We start from the raw sequence: 27,783 nt of genomic DNA on the forward strand, positions 1-27,783 counted from the left end.
TATCAATTTATTTGGAAACACAGCATGGAAATGTTTTTTTCTGATGTTATTAATACTGCAACACCCTGTACTACTTCCATTCAAGCTCTTTGTCACCTGTATAAAAGCAGATTTATATGACTGCTTTTCTTTTTCATGCGTCAGGCCTGTTGACTTGAGGTCTTCCCCTCATTTTCACAGATTACTGCTGTTGACAAATTGATCTTCCATAACTGCTGAGTATCCTGATGTGCGCTTTACATATTTCAGAAGTTTATGTAAATGTAAGACTTGCCTCTGACAGCAGTATTCTTTAACAAGCTTCACTGCATATGTCACTCACAATAAATCAAATGGGGCCTTATCCAAGATGGCTGTAAAATCCAACTCAATGTGCACTACTTTACTTCTGGGGCATACTGTGTTGCGCACTCATTTTCATTTTGATTACAGTGGTTAAAGCAAAACCTCTCTGCACATAAGCAAAGGTTCTGGGAGCAAAGTGTTTCTTTAATACTTTTAGCTTATTTGAAGGTATCGTCTTTGGTTAAGGTGCAGTGGTTAGACTAAATTTCTCAGTGCCATCCATTATACTAAGCATTGCAGCCAGCATGGCTTTTAGCAGTCCCTGATTTTGTTTGAAATGTTTGATCTGTCCATCATAAAAGTTGTGAGGTTCTGACGAACAATTGTAAATTACAATCAGTAAATAACCTTAGATATTAGAATTCTAGGACTGTTTTTATTTATTTATTTAGTTAGTTAGTTATCCTTTGTTGATCAAGTTAGTCCCACTATGGTAGTGGCCTTTTTCGGGGAGACTCAATGTGGTGTTTCTACTATTGCAAGAAATTTGCCAGGGCATCAGGGAATTCCTAATACTCTTTGAAGCTACTAGATGGTGCCAGTAGGCCCCTACAACAGTAAGGAAGAGGCCTAGGGGAAGCAGAAGCATGGATGAGGAGAGAAAATCTATGGAGAGTATGAAAGTGGAAAGTGAGAATTTTGAGAAAAAAATGTTCAATATGGAGTTTCAGAATGTAAACAAAGATTCAAGTGCAGTGGATTTTGCAAATGAACAGTCTTGTCTCCATAAAGAAGGAAGTAGGTGAGTCTGTTGAAATGATGCAAATATCAGAACTGGCATCAGGAGGCCTTGCAGATGATGTTCTGTTAAAAACAATCGAGCAGGATTACCCAGATGACAGTTCTGCTATTTCACTGGGTAAGATAACTTTTTTTCAGAAGTACTGAGGATCGTAATATAGAAAAGAAAGCAGCAGTTAAAACTTAAGCAGCAGTGACTGAAAGGAAAAGAGGAAAGTGGCAACAAACTAAGAAGGTATCTGCTTTTGTGGCAACAGATAATGCAGTAACTAAATCATATGCAGCAGTGCAAGAGGCAAAAAGGAGAGCAGTAACAAACTTTAAGTCATTTTAAAAATAACAGAAGACCAACTGTGAGAATAAAAACTAAAACGTTGTGCATCTTAGCATTCAAAACTGATGGAATGATGGTGAAATTTCTGGAACTGTTTAACAAAAAGGACATTTATCCATGGAACAAGGATTTGTTTTCTGGTAGTAATGTAAATGTTAAAAAAAGATGTTACTTTGCAGTTTAGAACTGATGAAGAGGATGTTAAAAATGCATCAGGGTCTGTGTGAAACTGTTAATATTGTGAAAATTAGAGATGACAGAAACTTATGGAATGGAGGATGGAAAAAAACAAATACAGGGAATGACAAAAAGAGGCTAGAGGGATGGTGAACTACATGAAGAAGAAACTATAGAAGAATAAAAAATATGGAGGGGAAAATGGGGAAGAAGAGTGCATGCAGGAAGAGAATTCAGGAGAAGGAACTGATACTAATTATGTGGAAGTACTAGTCACTGACAAATCGGATTTGGAGGATCAAGAATAAGTTGTATATATACTCAGAGAAAAATATTCAATTGGGGAAAGTGTAAAAATAAGAAATGAAAATTTAAAAATATTTCCCCTAAATTTAAAAAGAAGGCAAACCAATAATTTTGGAGAACTTTCAGTAAATGTAAACAGTACTACTGACACGGTAAGATAGGGATACTGGATGGTGTGCTAAATGCGAAGTGGATGTTATTCAGTTAGAGGATATAAGATTCCTGACAAGTGATGAAAGACTGCAAACATTAAAAGTGTGGGGTGGAAATATAATATTTAACCTTGATATGAACATTGTTTTGTAGTGACTGTGTTGTGTGAAAAAACACTGAAAATTAGATGTAATGTTGGTAAGGATGGAAACGTTAACTGTTGTCGATGTGAATGGGAGAGAACATTTTTAGCATTAGAGCATTATATGTATACATAACTAATAAGGAAAGAGAAAATCTGTTTCATCAGATATTGTACTATGTGGAGGTTAACATGGAAATTATAATTGCAGGGGACTTTAATTGTGATTTAATCCAAAAATGTAAAAAGAAAAGGAAATATGTACAAATAATACATGAACTGTTAAAATGTGGTATATTAGCTGTGGGAAACAAAAAGTCAATGGACTTATAGAAGGGAGCATCTGACTTATAGAAGGGAGTGTCTGAAACTGATTATTTTGTATTATCAGAAGGTATGGGAATAGCCGATGGTGATACGGTTGTGACATTTCTTTCAGACCATTTAGCAATATGGATGGAATTCATGGAAAAAAGGGAGCATTTTAATAGGAAAGGAAATAAAAAAATAAATGAGAACTTATGAGATGAAATTAGTGTGGGAAGTATTGTAGTTATCCTGCTGGTCAACTGCTCTCTCTACTCCTTCACCAAACTATGGAACTCACTTCCACCTTCTATAAGAAACACAGGCACCACCACCACCTTCAAACAAATAGTAAAAAATCATCTCAACTCTGCCTGGCTATGTTCCTGCTCCATAATCTAACATCTTCCTTCTCTTTGTATGATAACTAAACTCCTGTGCTTTTTGCTATTACTGACTGATCATAGTTTCTCCATATTTATTATTTTTTCATCACTTGTTGATACAGGTACAATAATGCTGATTAATATATCTCTGTTTACACCTCCCTGATTGAATTCATCTGGCATCCAACTAAATTCCTGCTTTTATGTGTACATTCTGTATATATTACTTTAATCAAACCAACTAAATCCCTGCTTGTATGTATATATTCTGTATATATTGCTGTGATCACTATGTGTAACACTGTTTTTACTTCTGAACCAATTAATGATTATTTTTTTTTCTGTATCTATGTTTTTGTCGGAGCTTTTCTCCCCGGGCCTCTGCTGGAAATGGACCCTTTTAGGCCCAGTGCAATTTGCCAGTAAACAAATGCAATACAATAAATAAAATAAATACATTTAAACAGAAGTATAAAAAGTTTTTTTTTCCTTCAATGGCAGGATGATGTAAGAAAAGAAAAGAAAGTGAGGTTTGGGAAAATAAATTGACATGTATTAGGGATTTTAGAAAATAATGCAATATACTATGGTATGGAAAAGAAATATATAAAAGAATTTGAGAAAAAATAATACACTGCTGTTTAGGTAGATATATTATTTACAAGGGAGAAGGGACGAGGTATCTGCATAGCTAGGCAAAATAGTAAAGGAGGATATTAGTATGAGGAAAATGAAAAAATGCAAAAGAAGAGGTAAAAAGAACACAAGAGCATATTATGAGTATTATAGTCCACCCTGTGGAAAATATGTATAATAGTAAAAAGAAGGAAAACAACAGAGCAGGGAAAGTATAAAATAGTCAAGAATTAATTAATAAAGAATTTGAAAAAGAAATTGCTGTTAGTGATAAAGTACTTAGGAAAGTAAATGTTGACTCAGTATCAGACCCAGATGATATAAGGTATGGAATGTACAAGAAATTAATAGATTGACAAAGAGAATGGGCCGGATTTACGAAAGTTTGCACGGAGTTGTAGAGTAGAGTAAGACGTCAAACAGGCAATATGTCTGACGTGCGATCCAGGAACAGCCGGCAGGGGCGTGCACAAGAGCTGCTAAAGCTACTCTTGCATGGACAGCATCATGGTATACAAATTACCTCATTTGCTGCAGAAAGCTATGCAAATGAGGTAAATTTGCAATCCAGGAAACACTAACGTGTCCGTGGAAGATTAGTGTTATCTGCAGAAATGTACTCCGTTGGTAACAGAGTACCGTTCTGCAAATAGCTAAACGGAGCTATGACAGCTCTAAATAAAGGGTACATACAGTTGAGGGAGCATGCCAATGGCCAAATATAAGGCCATTAGCATTTAGAAATGTTTAAAATCATTGAAATCTAACTTTTTCCCCCCAATCTCGGATGTTTAAGCGTAGAGCAGCACCGTGCAAATCTGCGGTGCTTTAAAAACAAGAAAATAATTTAAAAATAGCCATTTTCACTAAAAAGCTTATCCTGCCATGCAGGTGAATGGCAGGCTGAAGACATGACCACTGAGTACTGGTTGCTAAGGAAGGGAAGCTCAGTGTGAGAGATGTAACCATGCATTACTAGGCAATCCTATGCAAATGAGGATAATAATAGTGAATCCCAATTTTCCACAGCATGTGAGCCATGTCCCAATAGTGTAAGTGTAGGAGTAGGTGAGTAGTAGAGTATAATATAGGTAACATCATGAGGGGGTGTGTCAGAAAGGCTGTAAGCTAATTGGGGCACAGTGTCTTGTGTTTGCCCTGAATTGCTCAGGATTGCAAGAGGCGTGTCTACAGTTGTCCTTTTTGAAAACCAGAAACCAAAGGTGCACACTGTGAAAATATCTGAAATTTCTTGCAAACGTGCACACAGTGTGTGCATGTGTTTGTGCTGTGTGGCACTGCCCCAGGCAGAAACAGAAATGGAAAAGAAGTAGTAGGAAGTTAACCAAAGAGAACTAGCAGAGCTGCCAGGTGAAATCAATCAGAATCAGCCAATTACACAGGCAGCAGACTAGCCCAGCCCAGCACTTTAAATTCTGCAAATAGCATTCCTCCCTGTTTTTTCCCAAGAACTCTGCAACACTGCAGTATACAAAGTGGGAAAACTTAAAAACTTTAAAGTCAGACAAAATGTTAGGGGCTGCTCTTGCTATCATAAACCAACATGTGCAAGGTGCTGAGGGTGGTGATGTTGTGAATGCTGCTGAGCAACCCACAGTGAGGAGATGGAGAAGAGTGTATTTACCCAGGGTAACCTACCAGGGGCTACATGAGCTGGAGATAGTGGAGCACTATAGGGTGGACAGAGACCTCCTAGAGCAAATTGTTGAGCTGTGCCAGCCGTGCCTCACACACAGAGCCAACAGAGGGGAACCCATCCCAGTGGATGCCAAGGTATGTATTGCCTAAGAATACTAGCTACAGGTACCTTCCAAAGACCAACTGGTGATATGATAGGGATTTCATAGGCATCAGCATCCAGGGTACTGCACCAGTTCCTGGATGCCATGTCAGCACATGTCGGTGAGCACGTATATTTCCTGTATGGCATTGGCCAGCAATATGTGTCTTTTCCACCAAATAACAGAATACCCTGAGGTAGTGGGTGTAATAAACTGCACGCACATACACATCAAAGCACCACCCGGTGAGTGGGGTAGGGTCTACATCAACCACAAGGGCTTCCACTCCATCAACTGCCAGGTCGTGTGCGATGCCCAGGGCATAATAATGAATGTGTGTGCTGGCTGCCCTGGAAGTGGAAGCTATCATGATTCCCACATCTGGCATCTGACACAGCTGTACCAGAAATTTGCCATTGGGGACATCCCTGATGGTCACCGAGTGGGGGGTGCTGGATACTCACTGGAGCTGTGGCTGACACCCATCAGAAATGCACACACACCCGAACAAGAACTCCATAATGAGGCACACGCACAAACAAGAAACATAATTGAGTGTGTGTTTGGGATGCTCAAGTCATGGTTTCGGTGTCTGGACACATCTGGTGGAGCCTTGCAGTACTCACCAACTACATGTACCAAATTGTCATGGTATGTGCCATGCTACACAGTATGATCCTGAGGAAACAGCTGCAGCAGGAACAACATGGGGCAGAGCCAAACAGCCCCCCACCATTGCCAAGGCCTGCACAGTCACAGCATGACTCGGAGGAGGAACAACCTGAGCCTGCCCCAGTAGGCAGAAGAAGGCATGCCCAGTATGCCCTGGCCTTGGCAAAGAGGCAATGCATAGCACATACACTGACTCAGTAGGAACCCTGGAAATGACACCTCTCTCTGACTCACACATACAGTAAAAGGGATGCCTAACCTGACACTACATGTTTTCAAACATGTATAGGGAGTGTAATATGTGCATCCGACATAGGCAGCCCTGCAGCACCACCTGAGGCATGAGTCCCTATTTTAAGCAATATAAAGCACTGCTAAGCAAATTTTACCAGTATTGAGCATATTTAAATACAATTGCGCATAGCTGCGCACCATGCTAACCAGCGCAATGTCGGCAATGTCAGGCAAAGTTGGGCAATGTTGGGCAAAGTCAAGCAAAGTTGGGTAAACACGCTCACGCCTGTTTTACTGTTCCTTAACCAGTCAGGTCTGCCCAGCAGGAAATTAAAAAGCAGTGACAGGGCTCGAACTCAGGATACTGTGCACTATAGTCACAGTACTGAACCACTAAGCCATGACAGCATTTCACTGGCACAGACACAACTTAAGTCACTCACACATACCAGTTGGGGGGGGGGGTCACATACCTAACAGTCACAGCCAGCAGGACAATTGTAGACAAATGCAAACAAATGCTGTATCATGCCCTCTGAAGAGGTATATGAGTAACCTCCCCCCAGGCCTATGCAGACAGATAACAGCAGGCCAGGCAGTGTGATGTGGGCTGGGTAGGCTATGAAGTCACAAACTAATATGCATGTAATTGGAAGCTAAGGTCTGTAGTACAGTGGTATGCCTCAAGCCAGTACGATAGGCAACAGTACAGACTGAAATGGAGTACCTGACATAGCAGTGCAGGCCTAGCATATGTGTATAAGTGTCAGGTGTACCCCTCATCCTATATACACCCACAGTAACAATCAGGTGAGCCCCCCAGGTAGAAATGTACTAATAATAGCTGTCCCCTCTGTATATAGAAATGTTGATAAGTCTATGCAAATTGACTCATGGAAGCCCTGCGGGCACAGCATGCTTCCTGTCAATGTACAACACAAAGGTGAGCCCTGAAGTAAAAACCAACTTGATTTTTCACACGCATATAGTATATATGCCCATAGTGCGCATGCTCACACACACAAACAAATTTAGCAAATTTCAGTCAGCAACATACTGAAAGGTCATACTGGACATGCTCACACACTTAAGCCATGTCTGAGTACAGCAGTGGGCCACACATCTGGCAGTTGCAGTTCTTACTCCAGACACTTGTCACTATTCACCAATCCTGCCTTGCTCACACAGTGATATGAAAACTGACCCATATAATATATTGGACCCCTGTCATAATCAAACTATGCAATACAAGTACTTAAGTTGTTCAAAGAAAGTGAAAATCCAAGGAAGATCAATAAATCTCCAATCAGTATCATCAAGAAACAATGAGCACTCCTAACATTATCCAAGTCATGTTCTGGCAAAAATATTGCCAAAGAGTCCATAGAGAACCATGAAGCTTTCTTTTGCTATGTCATAAATATCAGTGTAAGCTCATATATATTATATATTCTGAGTCAGTGCAAAGTGTAAATGAATACATGTACATGACTGACATTGCCAACATCTTGTCAGACAGGTTCATACATATTTACTCCCTTCTCACTGACAAAAGGGCCCATTACCATACCTGGAGATTGTGAAAACCCAGAAATCACATATACAATGGTTAAACAGCTCTATCCAAACCTTAAAACATGGCGTCAATGGGGTGACATGGTTTCCCTCGCTGTGTCATATGTGAACTCCAAAACAAACAGACACTGCACCTGAACAGTCTGTTGAGACTCACCCTCTGTACAGGATATGAAACTGTTGAATGGGTTACAGCAACGTTTGGCACACTCCACAAGTGTTGGTGCCCAACAGACCATGGGAACTATTGTCTTATAAGCCTAATAAGCCTGATCTGCAAGACCATGGAGTCCATCATTATGGAACTCATAAACAGAGCTACTGGGAGCCTACAAACACCCAACCCTACCCATTTTGGTTTGGTCAGGAGCAGATCATGGTTCCTAAACCTGCTAGACAGTTTTCAAGGCAGTTACCCAGGACATACATCAATGAAATGAGCTACACATGGCCTACATAGACCTTGAAAATCCCTTTTCCAACATTGCACACACATGTCGTATCCACAAAATCAACAACCTGTGCATAAACACGCATCTCATCTGATGGATTGCCAACTGGGGCACAGATAGATCCCACAAGGTAAGAATTGTGGTCTCCCTGTTGGACTGTAAGCTGGTAACAACTGCTGTCTCCCATGGCTCAGTCCTGGGACCCCTCCTGTCTGGTGTATACTTTTCAGAAATACAGTCAAACACACGAGGGCTATGGTTAGCAAAGTTTGTGGATGACTGCAAAAAGGTGGTCATAATCGATGTTTGGGACAACAGAGACATCCTTAAAAAGGGTCTCAGTCAGACAGATGTGGTGTCAAAATGATGGCCTCGAGCTACAGTCATACAAATACGACATAGGTGCTAACACCCTAAATATGGAGGTAATAATAAGGAATCTATGGACACAAGTGGATAGTCATCTCTACTTCCAGAAACACATTCACAAAGTGGTTAGAAAATCATGCTGTGTGTTCCCAAAAATTGCCAAGGTCTTTGCATGTAGGTCAAAGGAGGTTCAATCTACTCATCAGTCATCAGACCCATCAGAGTATCACAGCACACTTGCGATGAATCTGACTAGGCACCTTCAGCAGCTGGAAAGACCACTGAAGTACCTCAACAAGAGGATTACTGGCCTCAAACAGTTGCCCCATGCAACAAGACTGAAGTTAACTCACTCTGTACTCTGTTGCATACTGTCTACTCAGGCGATCTCTGTCCAACAGACAGGTCTATGTCCAATGCAGAACTGATGTACATGCTCTATCTGAAGTAAATCCAAGCTCACTGTGCCACATGCTCTAGGGATATCATCATCACAACAATAAATAGAACATGTTGGAGGGATACATTACTAACTCACAGACTTCCCTTGCTTTGGAACAAGCTCCCAACCTACATTAAGCTGAGTCTCTCACTGACACTCTTCCAGAGGAGCCTTGATGAGTGTATGTGAAACTGAACAATCACACCATGGATCACTTCATCAGCTCTACTACACAGAGGCCTAGGGAACTAACCCCATGTGTGGTGATAGCTGCACACTCTGGCCATACTAATAGATTCCTTCAGGCAGATAGCCTATTACCCACCTATGTACCTATGTGTATGGGGAACACAGTATAATAAGCCAAAGATGGATGGGCAGAGATGTGTGTAAGAGGGTGACCATGACAGGGAGCCATCCAGAACTGTCCCACCCATCACACATCCCAATGGCACAAAAGACATGAGGTGCACATCTCACCCACTGTTCATAACAGCCACCAGTATATGTAAGCATTACAGTGTATGTGGTCCATGTGCCTACTGTACAACATGACTGTACAATGAAGTACACATCTACTATCTGTAGACATGTACCTGTCACATAGGTTCATATGTATGTAGTAGACTATCTTCACGAAGGCATATATTAGCCTAGGCAAGTTGTGCAGCTTTCACCACCCCATTGGGTAGTCTCCTAAGCCCTAGGTCTAATAGTTAGTACCATAAGCCCCTTTTTAGTGGGGCTGCTGATGTGATGCCTGGTATGAATTGTCTGTTTCCCATCCACTCATCAAGGTTCCTATTGAAGAGTGTCAGCGAGGGGCTCTGTCTGATGTACATTGGGACTCTGTTCCACAGTAAGGCAAGTGTCTGGGATGGTACTCTATCCCACCAGCATATTGTATTAATTGTTGTAATGAGGTCCATATCCCTGGAGTGTGTAGTGCGACTCAATTTTGTTATTCGTAGATGGAGCATGTTCAACAGTTATGTGTTGGACATGGCTCTGTATGTTAGGCAGAGTGTGACTCTGAGTAGGCGGTACGCAATGGAGACCAGATTTAGTTTTACCAGTTGTGTTGCATAACACAAATGTTTGTGGCCAGTAATCCTCTTGGTGAGGTACCTCTGTGGTCTCCACAGCTGCTGCATATGCTTAGTCGAGTACATCCAAAATGTTGCATTGTACTCAATGATGGGTCTGATGACTTAAGAGTAGAGGGCCACCACTATCTCTTTTGATACTGATGCAAACCTTTTGTTGAGTAGGTGAGCCACTTAGGATTTCCTAATCACTTTGACAACATGGTTGTCAAAGGAAAGATGACTATCTACTTGTGTCCCCAGATCCCTTATTACCTTGTCAGTTTTTAGGAGGTAATACCTATGTGGTAGTTTGTGGGTACTTTGTTTTCACCAAAGGGGATTACTATGCATTCTTTCACATTGAGCTTGAGCCCATAATTCTGACACTACACATCTGTCTCATAGAGTCTCTTCTGGAGAATATGTGTGTCATCCGGGGAATCTATTATGGCAAACACTTTACAGTTCCCAGCAAACTTAGTCAACCACAACCCTCCTGTGTTGGCAAGTACTTTTGAGAAGTCTATACCAAACAGGAGGAACCCCAGGACTGAACCCTGGGGGACAACAGTTGTTACCGGTGTAGAGTCTGACATGTAGCCAGCAACTCTTAATTTGTGAGATCTATCTGTGAGCCAGTTTGCAATCCATCTTGTGATGTATGGATTCATGCCCAGGTTGATAAGTTCATCTATGATACCTGACTGGGGAATGGTGTCAAAGGCCTTAGCAAGGTATAGGTAGGCTGTGTGGAGCTCATTTTAATCATCTGTAGCCTGGGTAACTGTCTCAAAGAAATCCACCCAGTTCAGGAGGCGTGATCTGCATTTGACGAAGCCAAACAGTGTGCTCACTGTGTGAAGGTTCCCAATGTCTTTATTGTTGACTTTGATTATGATTGGCTCCATTGCCTTGCAGATCAGACTCGTCAGGCTCATACAGCATGAATGCCAAGGGTCTTTTATACCCCCACCCCTGTGGAGTGGGAAGAACATTGCTGTGCAACATTCTATGGGTACATATTCCATAGAGAGGATGTAGAGAGAGGTGTAGGTGTCTTTGATGAATATGGATACATCCCCACCCTATGTGCTATGATCCAGGTTCTGATGCTGGAAGGTATGGAATGAGTAGTATCCTGGTAGTGCTGGTGTGCTCTCTAGAGCCTTGAACTAGGTTTCTGTTACTGCACAGATATCAATATTCTCCATACTGAGAAGTGCCTCGAGTGTGTGCATCTGGAGGCTGAAACTTCTGGCAATGAGTAGCATTTAGCTCACTTTGTGGTTATTTGTGTTGGTTACGGAGTTTGGTTTGTCCTGAGTGACCGGTGTTCCACCCCTGAAGTCAACACCTCATTGGTCCCATCTGACCATAAGCTAATTACCCTACATATTCACATTCTGGCCCCACCCCCCATTAAGGAAACCATGTTAAAATATTTCTCCAAAGCCAACTTCATGCTTCTTAAGACAGAAGTGGTGAACTTCAGGACACCCATGCAGATGGACAATACAGTTATGACTACTGAATCCTTCACAATTGCACTTTATAAGCACTTACGTGAGTGCATGCATCATGCTATCACAAACAGAACCAAGACGCTATCCTCCAAGAAAAGGAAGCCAATCTGGTGGTCTTCTGCCATAAACAAACTGCACAACAGAAGGAAGAAACTGTTGCAAGAGAGGGTAAAATCCCATGAATGGAGGAGCTCCCTGGTCAGCCTCGGTAAGAAGCTGCGATCCCTGATAAAATCCTCCAAAGTTAGTTACAAAAACAAAATCGCCACTGATTCTAAAGATAACCACAAAGCATTCTATAGCTATGACAGGAATCTCAATAGCAACACTCAGATCTGCTCTGAGTTACAGCACAATGGCACTAAATATACAGACCCAACTGATATTGCCAACATCCTGGCAGATAGGATCAGTGCTAACTTTACCCCCCTCTCACCCATGAAAGAGCCCATCTCTATACTGGAAGAATGCAAAGTTGCTGTCATCATGGCTGCACAGGTAAAAAAACACTCTCAAAAGCCAGGAACACAGCATCCATGGGACCAGATAACATCCCAGGCTGCATTCTACATGAACTACAGAATGAACTGGCACTGTACCTATGTACCATGTTCAATCATAGCGTCACCTCAGGCTTTGTGACTGCTGAGTGGCACACAGCAATGGTTATACCACTACACAAGGGGGGAGCCACCATGGATCTCAGGAACTAGTGCCCCATTAACCTGATGAGCCTGGTCTGCAAGGCCATAGAATGTATCATCATGGAACTTGTAAACAAAAAGACATTGGTAATCTCCAATCTCTGGACCACAACCATTTTGGATTTGTAAAAGGCAGATCATGTCTCCTAAACCTGATAGACATCTTTGAAGCAGTCACCAAAGCCATAGACAAGGCTAAGGTGGTTCACACAGCCTATCTAGATCTTGCCAAGGCTTTCAACACCATCCCCCACACTGGAATTATAGAGAAACTCACTAAACTAGGTATAAATCCCTATGTCACAAGATGGGTTGCCAACTGGCTCACTGACAGAACCCACACTGTGAAAGTAGCAGACTCCAAGTCCGACTTCAGACCAGAGACAAGTGGAGTACCACAGGGTTCAGTCCTGTGTCCTGTCCTGTTTGGTATCTACTTCCCTCAAATACAGGCTAACACAGAAGGTCTTTGGCTAATGAAGTTCCCAGATGACTGCAAACTAGGAGCCATAATCGAAACTCCTAACGATGTGGACATCCTACAAAAGGGCCTCACTGAGACAGATGCCTGGTGTCAAAGCCATGGCCTCAAGCTCAATGTCAAAAAGTGCATTGTCATCCCCTTTGGTAAAACCTCTGTACCCATGAACTACAACATAGGCAGTAGTATACTTAACACTGAAAGTGTGATAAGAGACCTTGGGACACAGGTGGACAGTAGACTCTCCTTTGATAATCACATTGCCAAAGTGTTTAGAAATTCCTTCTATGTAGCCCACCTAATCACGAAAGGGTTCACCTCTAGATCAAGAGAGGTCATTGTGCCCCTCTACTCATCACTCATTAGGCCTATAATAGAGTACAATGCCCTATTTGGTATGTACCTTAATCGGCACATGCAACAGCTGGTAAGACCACAGAAGTACCTCACCAAGAGGATCATGGGCCTCAAAGAGATGCCCTATGCAGCTTGACTAAAGCAACTCCAGCTCTACTCGGTTGCTTACTGCCTGCTCAGAGGTGATCTATGCCTGATGTATAAGGCCATGTCCAACCTGGAATTAATGGACATGCTCCACCATAAGAAAACCAACCCTCTTAGAGCCACACGCTCCAGTGAATTAAACCTCAGCACAGCAATAAACAGGATGTACTGGAGGGGTATATTCCTGTCCCAGAGACTTCCCTCACTCTGGAATAGAATCCCAGTTAATGTTAGGCAAAGCCCCTCGCTGACTCTCTTCAAGAGGAATCTTGACAAGTGGATGGGAAATTGTAAATTTACTCCTGAGATCACTTCAGTGGCCCTGCTAGACAGAGGCCCAGGACACTAATTTAAAAGGGAGGCAAAAGCCAACACATTATGGCTAGGCTTATAAATGCCCTTGGGCAGATAGCCTAGTACCTACCTATGAACCTTTGAGCCTTGCCTAAAAAAGGTAATATAGGGACAGCAAGAGCCTTGGCCAATATTCAGAAGCATAGGTGTGACAGGTGCAAACCATCTGTAGTGAAGCAGAAAGGCTTGTCTTTCATGTCATCAGAGGCAGACAGAGACTGGATCCCCTTTGAATGACACTAGAAGCTCAGCCAATTGTTGAAGTTTATCATCTTTCTGTTATATTGCAGTATCATGGAGCTGAGGGTAAGATGCTACTCAAGGTCAGGGTCATACCAGCCTGGGCTACATGATCATAGAGCTAATATATATTTCTTGTCATGTTGTACTGGGAGGTATGCCTCAGATCATTCACACTGTCATGCACAATGAACACGTCATATATGTACCTGTTCTGGAGTGATGTAAGTGCTTGTGTTATGTGGCGGATCATAGCACCTGACAGACAACTGACAATAACCTTCCACTTGTCCAGCCGAGTGAGTGGAACATCTGTGTGCTTGACTATGAAGTCACCTATTACTAGTGTGTTGGGTATGTTTTTTTGCCTTAGGGCCTGTTGTGAGGCACACTGCTTTGGTGTATTATGTGTTTTCTGGCGTGTGCTTGGAGGTGCATATTGCTTGCTTGTCTGCTTATTAGGACACTCTCTTTTTCAGATTAATATTTGTATTCTCCAATTATGGTAATGTGTATTTATGTGTGTTTTGCTGGTGCTTATATTGTAGGTCTATGTGAAACAGTTGGTGTTGTGGTTGTATGACCCTACTCCTCCTGACTGTATTGTCCAGTATTGGGTTGACAGAGCTTAGCCAAGTTTGACCCTGTGTGTGCCAGCATGCGGTGCATCAACCCATATATGATATGGTCATGGCCTATGCATACAATACACTCACAATACACCTAGTAGGATAAGCCTGCTGAGGTTAGCAAATGTGAAAAAAACCTTTGGGCAAACTGTCAGCGAGTAATGTCTGTATTGCACCCTGTAACTCCATATTGCTTGCTGAAGTGTAAAGACATACTTAGTTTGGATTAAAAACACCGCACTTGCCAACTGTGTGTGTGTGTCTGTCTCTCGCTGAGGAGAGAGCAACCTTTTTGGAGACTACTCACACCCCTTAAAAGTGGTATACTCATCTTTGTCAAGTCTCATGATGTCACCATCCTACAAATATACCTGTGGAAAAAAGAAATGCTAATAATGTGTATAGTGTGTTGTGTAAATGTGCACTGCTATAGTGTCATAATCTAGTTAGAGAAGGGTTTGAATCCTGCACTTGCTGACAGTGTGTGTGTGCCCCTCTGGGTAGGAGCAACCTTTTTGGAGACTACTCACACCCCTTAAAAGTGGTATACTTATCTTTGTCAAGTCTCATGATGTCACCACCCTACAAATATACCTGTGGAAAGAAACAACCTCCGTAATGTGTATAGTGCAACTTGTAAATGCATGCTGCTGTCGTATCATAACGTAGTTAGGAAAGGTTTTGAATCCTGCACTTGCTGACTGTGTGTGTCTTCCTGGGAAAGAGTAACCTTTTTGGAGACTACTCACACCCCTTAAAAGTGGTATAATCATCTTTGTCAAGTCTCATGATGTCACCATCCTACAAATATACCTGTGGAAAGATGAAATCCCAGTAATTTATGAGGCGCATCATGTAAATGCATACTGCTGTATTATCATAATGTAGTTAGGTAAGGATTTGAATGTTGCATTTGCCAACTGTGTGTGAGTGTGTGTCTCCCTGGGGAGGAGCAACCTTTTTAGAGAATACTCACACACCTTAAAAGTGGTATACTCATCTTTGACAAATCTGATGATGTCACCATTCTACAAATATACCTGTGGAAAAGTGAAATCCTAGTAATGTGTATAGGGCATTGTGTAAGTGCATACTGTTGTAGTATTGTAAGGTAGGGGTTTGAATCCTGCATTTGCCAACTGAGTGTGTGTGCTCCCCCTGGGGAGAAGCAACCCTTTTGGAGACTACTCACACACCTTAAAAGTCGTATACTCATCTCTGACAAATCTGATGATTTCACCATCCTACAAATATACCTTTGGAAAAATGAAATCCCAATAATGTGTATAGCGTGTTGTGTAAATGTGTACTGCTGTAGTATCATAATGTAATTAAGTAGGTGTTTGAATCCTGCACTTGCCAACTGTGTGTGTCTCCTAGGAAAGGAGCAACCTTTTTGGAGACTAATCACACCCCTTAAAAGTGGTATACTCATCTTTGTCAAGTCCCACGATGTCACCATCCTATAAATATACCTGTGGAAAGGTAAAATCCCACTAATGTATATAGCGTGTCATGTAAATGCATACTGCTGTAATATCATAATGTAGTTAGGTAGGGGTATGAACCCTGCATTTGTGAACTGTGTGCAAGTGTGTCTCTCCCTGGGGAGGAGCAACCTTTTTGGAGACTACTCACACACCTTAAAAGTGGTATACTTATCTTTGACAAATCTGATGATGTCACCATCCTACAAATATACCTGTAGAAAGGTGAAATCCCAGTAATGTGTATAGCGCATCGTGTAAATGCATACTGCTGTGGTGTCATAACGTAATTAGGAAGGAGCTTGAATATTGCACTTGCTGACTGTGTGTGTGACACCGTTGGCCAATATGGAGTGGGATTTGATTTTTCTAGTGTATGACATATCACAATGACAACTGTATGTGCATTACACATGTAAGGCAGCTGTGGAGCAAATCCATATACATATATGTGACCTCAATTATTTCATAGGTGGGTGCAATGCTTTCTCCATAAATGCATCTGTTTTCTTTGCCAGAGCATGCTGGCGCTTTCCAGACCTTAGGTCACTTCTGTATGCTTGTGACAAGCTTAGCCACTGCAGTGATCCCTGGGCTATGTCTTCCGTTTCACATCCACTCATCACAGTTTCTATTGAAGTGTAAGTGAGGGTTTATGCTTGAGGTATATTTGAAACCTGTTTCAAAGCAAGCAAAGTCTGGCAAAGATGACTAATAATTATAGGTCTGCAACAACCTCTGTGGATCTGCATGTAAACCCTTTACTGCTTATGTGCTCCACAGAGGGATTTCCAAAACCCTTTGGTAATGTGATTATCAGTGGAGAGATGACTTAACACATGGCTCTATGTATACATTAGTACCTGTTCCACATTTTTGGGGGCTACTACCTATGTGGTACTCTAGGGATACTTTGTTTTCTAAAAGTGGATAACTATGCTTTCTTTGGCTTATAGCTTTACAGCATGAGTTTGACACCAGGTATCTGTCTGTATGATACCCTTTTGGAGGATGTGTGTGTCATCTGGAGAATAAAGTATAGCTCACAGTATGCATCGTCATCAAACGTGGGCAGACATATCCCTACTGTGTTTGCTTGTACCTAAGAAAGCTATATGCCAAACAGGAGTGGTCCCAGGACTGAGTGCAGGTGAATACCACTTGTTACTGGCATAAAATAGTACATGGAGGCTGCAAATGTTACTGTGTGTCCTACATCTGTGAGTCAGTTGTCAAGCCATCATTTAACAATCGTTTATAGTCAGTCTGTTGAGGTTATGTATAATACCAGTATGTGGGATGGGTATGAATTGCTGGTGAGCTATAGCTTGGCTGTGTTGACCTCCCCTCCCTCACCTATAGCCTTGTTGACTGGCTTAAAGTCTACTAGGTATAGGAGCCACGATCTGGCCTTTAGAGAACCTAAGTGGGTATGATGCAGTGTTTGCAGGTTCATAATGTCTCTGTTAACGAGTTCCATAATGCTGTGCTCCATAGCCTTCCAGATAACATTTGTCTGGCTTATAGGGGGAGAGTTTCCAGGACCTGTTGTAGTTCTACCCTTAATCAATTTATGTTAACATTTGCACTGGGTGTGATGAGGGTTGACAGGTTTAAGAATAAGTATATTAGAGGGTCAGGTCAGGTTTGAAGGTTAGTAGACCAAGCCAGATAGGCAGGATTAAGTTGGTTTGTACATATGCTGAGGAGGGATGCAGAGTATATTGTGAAATAGATGCTAAGGATGAAGCCGCCGGGTAACAGGAAAAGAGGAATGCCTAAGATGAGGTTTATGGCTGTGGTGAGAGAGGACATGCAGGTGGATGGTGTGACAGTGCAAGATGCAGAGGGCAGGAAGAAATGGAAACAGATGATGTAGTGTGGCGACCCCTATTGGGAGCATCTGAAAGGAGAAGAAGAAGAAGACTTTGTAGCTCAACCCTTGTGGACTGTGAACACCATTACCTTGTGTCATTCCACAAGTATGTAACCTGTATAGAGGCTGCATCTGGACCGAGCGTTTAGGTGAGTGGTGACTTCATATGTCAGCTTGTGTATGACACAGCCAGGGACACTGTCCAGTACCATTGCCACTGTGGTGTGTACTTTGTTAAAGAGATGTTTTAACTAAAGTGTCTATGAATCATCAGGTTTTACATTCTTCAGGTCTGGAAATGTGTCCCTTGTGTAATGACAGGGTGGTGAAATCTGCATTCAAACTGTCTGACAAGGAATTGGTAATGTCAGTCAGATAAGTGTATTTTGTGACCATTTACATTAACTGTGACCCTATCTGAGATTTCACCTGTAGATTATGAACAACACTAAAGAAAGCTTTAGTGTTGTCTTTGGAATCCTTGCCATTTTGTATTTTGAAGCTTGCCTTGTATGTTTATTGAGGGATTGTATTTTCCCAATGATACTGACCTGAGAGGTTATCCCTTCTTGGTATGTAAATCATTTTTGGTACAACTTCACACCTTCTATTATATATTTAGTTTATGGCAGGGGTCCATGAGACTAATGCACTTTTACATTATAAGTGAGAATTTCTTGTGTTTGTGATAGCATGGCCCATGCAACTCTGTAGGTGAACAGTGTGCATTAATAAAAGATTATGCAGCTGGGACAGTGTTAACCTTAGTTATGCAAACCAATGACAGATAGCAACAACAGCATCACCCACAGCACAGTGTCAACCCGTGTCATGCACACACATGCATACTCAAGTTCCAAAATGTGTGTAGTACAATGCATACTGGCCACCAATAGAAACTATGGAGTGTTAACACTGGCCAATACAGGGCATGTCACCCTGTCCATGTGTCCAATATGCACGTACATGCAGACAGTGCACCTGCATACCTGTGCTACACACACCCCACACTTACTGTCCATTGTATAATACATGCTGACACAACTACACACATCAGCCAAGTGGCACATGGGCAAACAAAACACAACTGGAATAAACACTGGTGGAAACAATAGAACATTGCTAATTACAGCTTTAATGCATCATGCCTGCTCAGCTATACCTTCAAGGATATCACTACACTTTACTGCTGACAACATGCTACACATCCAACCATTGCTATACTTTATTAAAGTCACCCTGTGCATCAGCACCACGTTAGCCTATTCCTGCATCAATGTTACAGGTGACAAGAGGTGGCACAGGTTTCATCATATGCACAGGGTGTGTTGTTGGTTTACCAGAGGCCTACACTGAGCCATACAATCGACATGTGTGTGTGTGTGTGTGTGTGTGTGTGTGTGTGTGAGGGCCATGAGTACTGTTATGGGCCAATGTTGATGTAATGCGTGTGGGTATGTGTTTGCCCTAGGTTTCTGGTTTATGTGTGTGTGTTTGCATGCACACAGTTCCACCATGTGGCTGCCATATACAGGGATTTGTGAGACAGCTACAGACTGCACATGGCAGGCTTTACAGATCACCATCTCGGGTCATGGATACAGAACCTGTGCCTGGCAGGGGTGCTACAGACAGTATCAGGTATTAATCCAGACTGGGTACTATCCAAAGAGGTTGACATATGGTCCACTGGATCCAGGTCCCTGCTGGGACTGGCCAGAGCCATGTGAATGTGGTCTTCTAGGTTGGTCTATGGACAATCCCCCCAACATTGTTGGGGCTGGTACTGGCACTACGGGAGCAGCTGGGACTTGCTGGACGTCCATGGCGACCTCCGACTGCTGATTTTGCTGGCATACATCCATGTCGACATCTCAACTGTCCCACACTGCCTGACACATGGACATGGCATTGTGGAGGACATCCAATGTCTCACCCCAATGTCTATCAATGACCTCAGTGTAATTACGTATGGCACCTGCTAGGTCACGGATTCTGTCATTTACAAAGGTGTTATGAGCCCTCTGTGCTCTTAGTCCCTGTCTGGCATACCGCTCCATTCGTGTCTGTGCTTCCATGACAGCCTGGAACATGCATGTGGTAGAAAGAGATGTGGCATGTCTGCCAGGGGCATGATGACCAGCAATGCTCTGATGAGAACCCCTGGGCATCTGTCTATGTGGTACCATTCCAGTCATCTGGCTATGGCTGCTGTGTCCTGATACATGTGCCATAGATACCACACTTTCCTGGCCAGTGCCAACCATACACTGTCCCTCAGCTAAGGGCAATGGTGATGATGGATGTACAGGCAGTATGACTGTGTGCATGGATGGGGTGGAGACTTGTGTACTGTCAATTGGTGGCCCAACAACAGACCCTGACAAACCTGCCTGTGCCTCAACACACCTATCCTCATGATCACTGTGTCTCAGTGACATCAGGTTCCCTGCTGTACTGAACCAGCCCACCTCGGCACCTGTGAGAGGAAAACAGGAATCACACTTTAAGACCTGAACATGATGTCAGACCACATGCACACATGCACGCATGCACACACAAAAATACACTCCTTCCTAAAGCCAACACACACAACACCAGCAATCTCAGAACATACACAATAGCAGGTGATGGTGGGGTACAGTATCACAAGCAAAACAGTCATATCATACATGTCAGCATGCAGGACATGTGTTGCTCAACAGCATGCAGTGCAAGTGTAGACAGTCCTTGTTACTAACAGTATACATGGCTTTGATGCATGTGTTTTGTTATTAGGTGATGGGCCTCCCCCTGGAACACAATGCATACATGGGCACAACATTCCTGTGCAGGTATTCAAAACTCTGTAATGTACTGCACACCATAACTCACAGGTGTACATACCATGGCTGGATGTGCATCTGTGTGTCAGATAGGTATCCAATGCTGATTACAGCCTCTGTGCCTTTAGCAAATAATTGTGGACACATTTTTAGCACATGCATGATGAGTATTCACACAATATCATCAGTGGTGCATGGATAATTGATGGAATACCATTCAGCCACATACCCAATGTACGGTACTTATGGTGAGTGTAGATCATATTGTAGACATGCCAGAGTCATCCATGACATGGCATGCTAAAACACAACTGCATATTTAAACACTACACATACCCAATGTGCGTCATATGACCTAGCCACTCAAGAGCATCACAAGACATATATGTGTCAGTTGTGCAAATGGTGATTGGTATGCATATTGTTTAGAGGTGCATATGTGTGCACACACACAACATTAAGGTGTATAGCAATGCAAGCTATGTGTAGTACTGTGGTTACAATAACTGGATGGGGTATAGTACCATAGGCCATCATCATGAAGCATCATGTGATCACTCAAGGCTACAAATGTTTCCCAAACCAGCACTAATCATGCTGTACTGGAACTGTACTACCTTGGCTACATTCACCGTTTCACAACCAGTTGTTACATGAGTTTGTAAGGAGGCCAATAAGGAGCATTCCCTGACATGGATGTGTAGTGTGTTGCAGTGTGTGTTTAAATGCCCCACGATAAGCCTATACCCCTCAGGTATATTATATGTAATGTGTGGATGAGATTTTGGATACTGGAGTGTGTCTTTATAGAGGGTTTGGGAATCCTTTATGTGTAGCATGTTAAAATGCTCTGTGTATGATATAGATGTATATGTTATGTGCATGTTGAGTATCAACTGTGCCTATCCAATGGTCACTACAGTCTAGCCACATTTGTTTGAGATGGTCTGGGTATTGCATGTGTTTGAGGCAGCTAATCACATTAGTGAGATGTGCGTGGTCTTACACCAAACATGCACGGTATGCATTATGGGTAGGTGTGTTACATATGTACATGGCCTACACCTCAACTATGACATGCATTTTTTATTTACAATAATAAATGTAGAACACACTCACCAGCATCTGTCCACTGCCTTGATGTCACCCCAGAGGGACCTACATAGAGATGAGACAGTTTGTCAGTGGCCACAACTGTGGCATTGCTACTGTGTGTTTGCAATCTTACAGTACAATAGTTTACATTCACAGGGCTACAGATTATGTTCGAAATGATCAGTATTGCACAACAACAGGCTCCACATCTTTGAACGACACACTCCACATCTCACATATGTATGATCTACCAATACAGATAACAGTAGTCTACAGATATGCCATGTTACCTACATGCTCCATGTGTGCTTGCTGGGTGGCTCCAACCTCCATCATGGTGTATGTCTGCTGCTGTTGTTGTTGGGCAGGTGCCATCAGGCTCAGGAGCAGCTCCTCCACTCTGGTGAGCGGGGATGGATATTAACACCACCTCCTGTTGCAAGCTGTTGTCTCTGCACATCAGCAGCACGCTGAAGGACATGTCTGAGAAGATCACTGCAGTGGTGGCGTACCTGCTCATATGTCTGGTTATGCAGGCCTACCTCATTTACCCTGCAGACAACATCTTGCCACATTGCAGTATGCTCCTGCTGGTCCTGGCTGGTTCGTGAGAACATGAGACTGTAGTGCTGCATCATACTGCTAGTAATTATATCATCTTAAGCACTACTGTAACTGGAGTTCCTGCGATGTGCCATGATCCTTGGAAGACATAAATACAAAAATATGTCTGAGCAAGTCATATGGCACATTTAACATTATACAGTACAGATATCACTAAACTGCCATATATAGCAACCTATTAGCTAACCGAGAGTGAAACACTTAAACTGCCACTTATCACTGCTCACCCCACAACTGCTTGAAAGTGCCTGGCTCACTCTCTATCTAATGAACCATGTTCTGCACAGCAACAAAATAAAATCACTATACAAGACTATACAAGAGTATCTGACACACTGTATGCAACATGATGCACCACCTAGCCACAGCAGATACACATCAAGCTGATGTGTAAAGAAATATATCATCCATCACAATGAGTGTAAGGTCCAGTAAATGTATTACTATTATACCACAAAACTTGTTAATGGCAAACCCATGGCCATAATATGTGCACAATTGGGAATATAGGTTGCATACTGCTGTAGTACACTATGAATGTTGCTAGATACACAGTTATATGTTTTACCACACATATGTTAAAAGACATGTTACAGACATACCCACATACACATATCAGACATAATTACAGGACACAAAGGAATGACAACCAAGATAAGCTTTCAGTGTGTACTATACAGTACTGTGTGTCAGTACTTACACAACCTTAATCTGTGATGAATACAAGGACCACACAAAACAGTGGATGCAAGCAATGTGGACATACACCATACTTTGCTGTACAGGCCCAGAGCTTCAAGTAGTACTACAGTACACACAGGATTTGGATTCAACATCAGTACCAATCAATAATCATAGATGTAGTGCTTTAGCCTCCAATGACACACCCTAGTTAAAACCAAGGGACTTAATCACACTGTATGCAATAGCACTTTTTCTGCCTAGCAACAAAATGCACAGCTTTTGCTAGGATCAAAGCAAGGATCCATAATACCATGACATAAACTGTTTCCCACTAAGCTATCCCACAGATACATATCTTTGACATATTCACAAACACATTGACCATCACAGTCAGTCAACAGTACAGAGAATCTATTGCAACAAGTAGATGTAGGTGTGTATGAGTGTGTGTGTATATATATATATATATATATATATATATATATATATATATATATATATATATATATACATACATACATACATACACACACATATACACATCCATTGGTGTATACATATATATGTAGGCATATATACATTTCACCTTTCATAGTAAGAATATCAATTATACAAAGGATGTGAGGTGTACAGTAATGTAATAAAATCGCACAGTCTTGGGATAAATGCATTGAAGGTGTTCACAGCCCAGGTAGCTTTAGCAGGCCTCACTGGCTTCAACATTACAAACAGAACAAGCCACCCACAGTGTTTAACCACTACATGTCATATACCAGCACTGTATGCTGTCTTGTTTGTCACACACTAAAACCTACATACAAATATGCGCATACTAACCTTCACCAGCATATATATCTCAACCCTTCACAAACAGTTGTAATATGTCCCTTGCTCTATACACATATACAAATGTGAATATATATGACATATATATATTTCTCTGTATGTGTGTGGCATACACACACAAGGTCCACACTGTTGTAAGTCCCAGGACCTCACAGCTGAACTGTTGGGCCTTGCTGCAACACAAATAGGTGTCACATAAGAACACACACTAACATTAGGAGGGCATATATGGCTACAAATGCTAGATAAGCATACTACACTGCTACAGCAGTTGCCAATGCTTAGCTACACTTTAATATGACTATCATGCATGTGTTGTTCTGTCACACCCATGTTTATATAATGTCAGCACTAATCTGCCGAACAGCCATTGGCCACACTATTGTACAGACCACAGATAACATAGATCAGATCTTTGGCATTTAATGCTGAGCTACACATTTCATAGGTATATCCCACTACCCACAGGTACACACTGTATTGCCCATAGCAGTAGTTAAGCAGAACATCTGCATAAATAAGTACTGCAGTCACATATGAATGGTTCACATTATGTAGACTATTCTTCAATAACATCTACTACATGCCAGTAAATACATATATGTCACATACCTATCCTTTGTATGATTTGGTAATATTTCTTTTTCTTTTTCTCTGCCTGTCTCTCTCTCTCTCTCTCTCTCTCTGTCAGTCTCTGCAATAGAGTGATTGAGTTTGTTGACAGATACTGCAGCCTGCTTTTGTAGGTATTTGCACATGAGCATGTGATGGCCTCTGCACCAGTTAGTGGCCACCATTTGCTAATTGCATGCAGCCTGCTGTGTAGTAATTGCAGTAATCACTGTCACAGCAAGCCAGTACTATAAATTGCTAACTCAGGTAGGCGTGGCCCTTTCAGCTTTCCAAGATGGAGATCATCCTTGTTTGCTGTGGACATCATTGTTTAAGGCAGAAAGTTGGTATAGTTCTTATATCAGAAGCCAGGGATGTAGCCAGAGATTTACATTTTTTACTCAGACCTAAAATTGCTGCTTCCAGTACCCACCTGTCAGTGTAAAAATGTACTCACCCCTCAAAATGCTACCCCAAGATACATGGAAAGATGTACTTTCTTTTCAACTTTTACAATTAACTGCCATACAAAGCTAGTTATTGAGATGTATTCCTTTGGCACAAGAATTGTTTGTGAACTGCTATACTGTGAATATTCATTTACTCAGTTCTAAACAGTTTGTGGTATTTTAGTGTTGACATTAGCACACGCTGCTCAGAAAAACTGGACACATTTCAGTACTGTGAGTATGCTGACCTACATCCTTGGTAGACCCTGCACACACAGGTATATTCTACATTTGGGTAGGGGTACAGAAGTACAGAGAGTGTAAGTATTATTGTGTGGATTTTATCTTGCTGGACTTACAGGGTTGATGTGTACATGTTAGTTTATAAAGGCAAGTAGTCTGTCTGTGTAACTCCCAACTGTGGACCTATCCACTTGGTAGCCAGAGAATAGCCTGTTATTTTTTTGTTTGTGCACCACACAGGTCTTTTCAGCAATATAGAGCAATGGCATTCTTACAGTTTGTTGCTACCAGTACATGGCTACATACATTTGTATTTCAACGTTGTATTCCTACATAAGAGTATGCTTCCGAAACTCCTTCCAAAGCTATTTGCACAGTGTGTAACAGCAGAAAGGCCGATATGCCTTTGTGTTTCTGCCTCTGCCAGACCTCTCAAAACACTCAGGTACATATCTGAACAGACTCAGGGAAAAGTAAAGAAAACGTCAGGGACACCTTTAAAATATTAGTGCCATTAAGTTGAAACATTGAGGGAATCAGAGCATATGAATTAATACACCTTTTCTGAAGTAAAAGAAGTGTCTAACTCTTAATTATTGTCATTATTCATTAAGTGTAATTCACCACCTTTCTGGCCAAAGTCAGTAGTTTTAGGAGGGATTCAGAGGGACAGAGCTAAAATTTGTGTCAAAATCAGGGACATCCCTGAAAATTAGGGACAGTTGGGAGGTATGGCCTTTGCCCTAAACAGATATGCCAGTGTTTGTCCTGATGTGATACTGTGTGGTGTTGTAAAGTGATGGTGTAACATTAATTCCTGCTAGAATGGCTGCTTCTCATCACAGTCATGTAATGTAATCCCACAACTGTTGGTAAAGATCCACAGAACAAGTTATGTGGTATGGCATTCCTATGTTTCCTTTACATTCACTCATTCTGATGCATGATATATTTATTTCAGCAACAACTTGTTGTACATCAACCGTGGCTTAGTGGTACTTCATGTTGTGTAGTGTGTACAAGGTTTGAGACTGACAGAGGTGCTTTATTTTGCTCCTGAGCAGAACAAGGGCCCTCACATACAGAGTGACTAAGGTACTTTAAGCAGTTGTAAGCAGGTTTGCACAATGCTTAGCTAAGCACAAACAAGCGCACACTCGCGCAAACCCGCTGACTACCGCTTAATACTGCTTACTCCCGCTAACCCCCACGCTCATTTCTTTGAAAGAAAAGAAAAATGGAGAGATAGGAAAGTGGTGAAAAAGGGGCACAAGGAGGGAAAGACAGTGTGGAAAATAGCTCAGGATGTGCAGGATGGGTGTAGGGAAGATCAATAGCTGCCCGTTTCTTTAAAAGTAACAGCTGTGCATATGGAATAAATTTGGAGGTAGATATGAAATCTTCAACCCCTGAGAGAGGGGTGAGGACAACAAAGTATGTTGTAATGCCAATTAAATTACATTTTATGTGTCCAGTGGACATGTGTGCAAAATGGGCAGCTATGTATGGGGCGTAAATTTTTTTTTTGGGAGCAGATTGCGCTTTTTTTTCAGGTGAGAGTGGAATGTGGGGTAGGGGAAGTAGGTATATTTGGGGAGGCAGGTTGGGGAGGTAAACAGACAAGACAAATAAGATGCATACAGGGGCAGTATATGACACATGTGGTGGATGAACACCTTTGATGGGGAGGGATGTTTGGAAATCGCAAGCCTATGAGCCCACAGATGGAAACAGTGGGACTGAGGTCCCCACCCATGGGCAGTCACCACTGCACCTTCACAGCCCAGAGGGTGCATGTGCTGGGGGCTGTGTAGGAGGGGCAGGCTGACCCAGGAGTTCGCCACTCGTGCCTCAAGCTGGCATAGAGGTTCTGCAACAGAATGTTCAATCTCTCTATGCATCACAGCCTGGACCATTCAAAGGGTGATAGGTGGCCCTCTTCTGCCCACGCTTGCACGGGGGGGAGGGTGAGCCCCATCCCCTGCAGCACTTCCACCTGAAGGTGGTACAGGGCCAATGGAGGAGGAGGTCCCAGGCTGGGCATCGGACCTGCTGGTGCCAGGTGCCATGGCCAGCTGAGGCGGGACAGGTGGGTCCGTTGGGACTGGCCTTCCCATACAAACTATGTCTTGGACAGTTTATATATATATATATATATATATATATATGATATGGGTTAGTAACAGTCAACAGCATTCCCAATTAGTTATAACAGCATGCAGAAGTATTCCCATTAACCCAACACACCAGATTTTCAACAGTTAAAAAGCAAGCATAACACATGCATATATAGAACAATAGTGGGCATTACAACAGCATGCAGGTTGAATTGATGGCAACAGGCCACCAATATTGTGGTATTTTAGCAGGGCACATGCATAGAAATAAATGCAAATATTTATAAACCAATAGGACATATGTCCCAACAAATGTTTTGAGATTAAACA

The sequence above is a fragment of the Protopterus annectens genome, chromosome 1.part2 (assembly GCF_019279795.1).
Source record: "Protopterus annectens isolate FY-2018-M chromosome 1.part2, PAN1.0, whole genome shotgun sequence".
In the NCBI taxonomy this organism is placed as follows: domain Eukaryota; kingdom Metazoa; phylum Chordata; order Ceratodontiformes; family Protopteridae; genus Protopterus; species Protopterus annectens.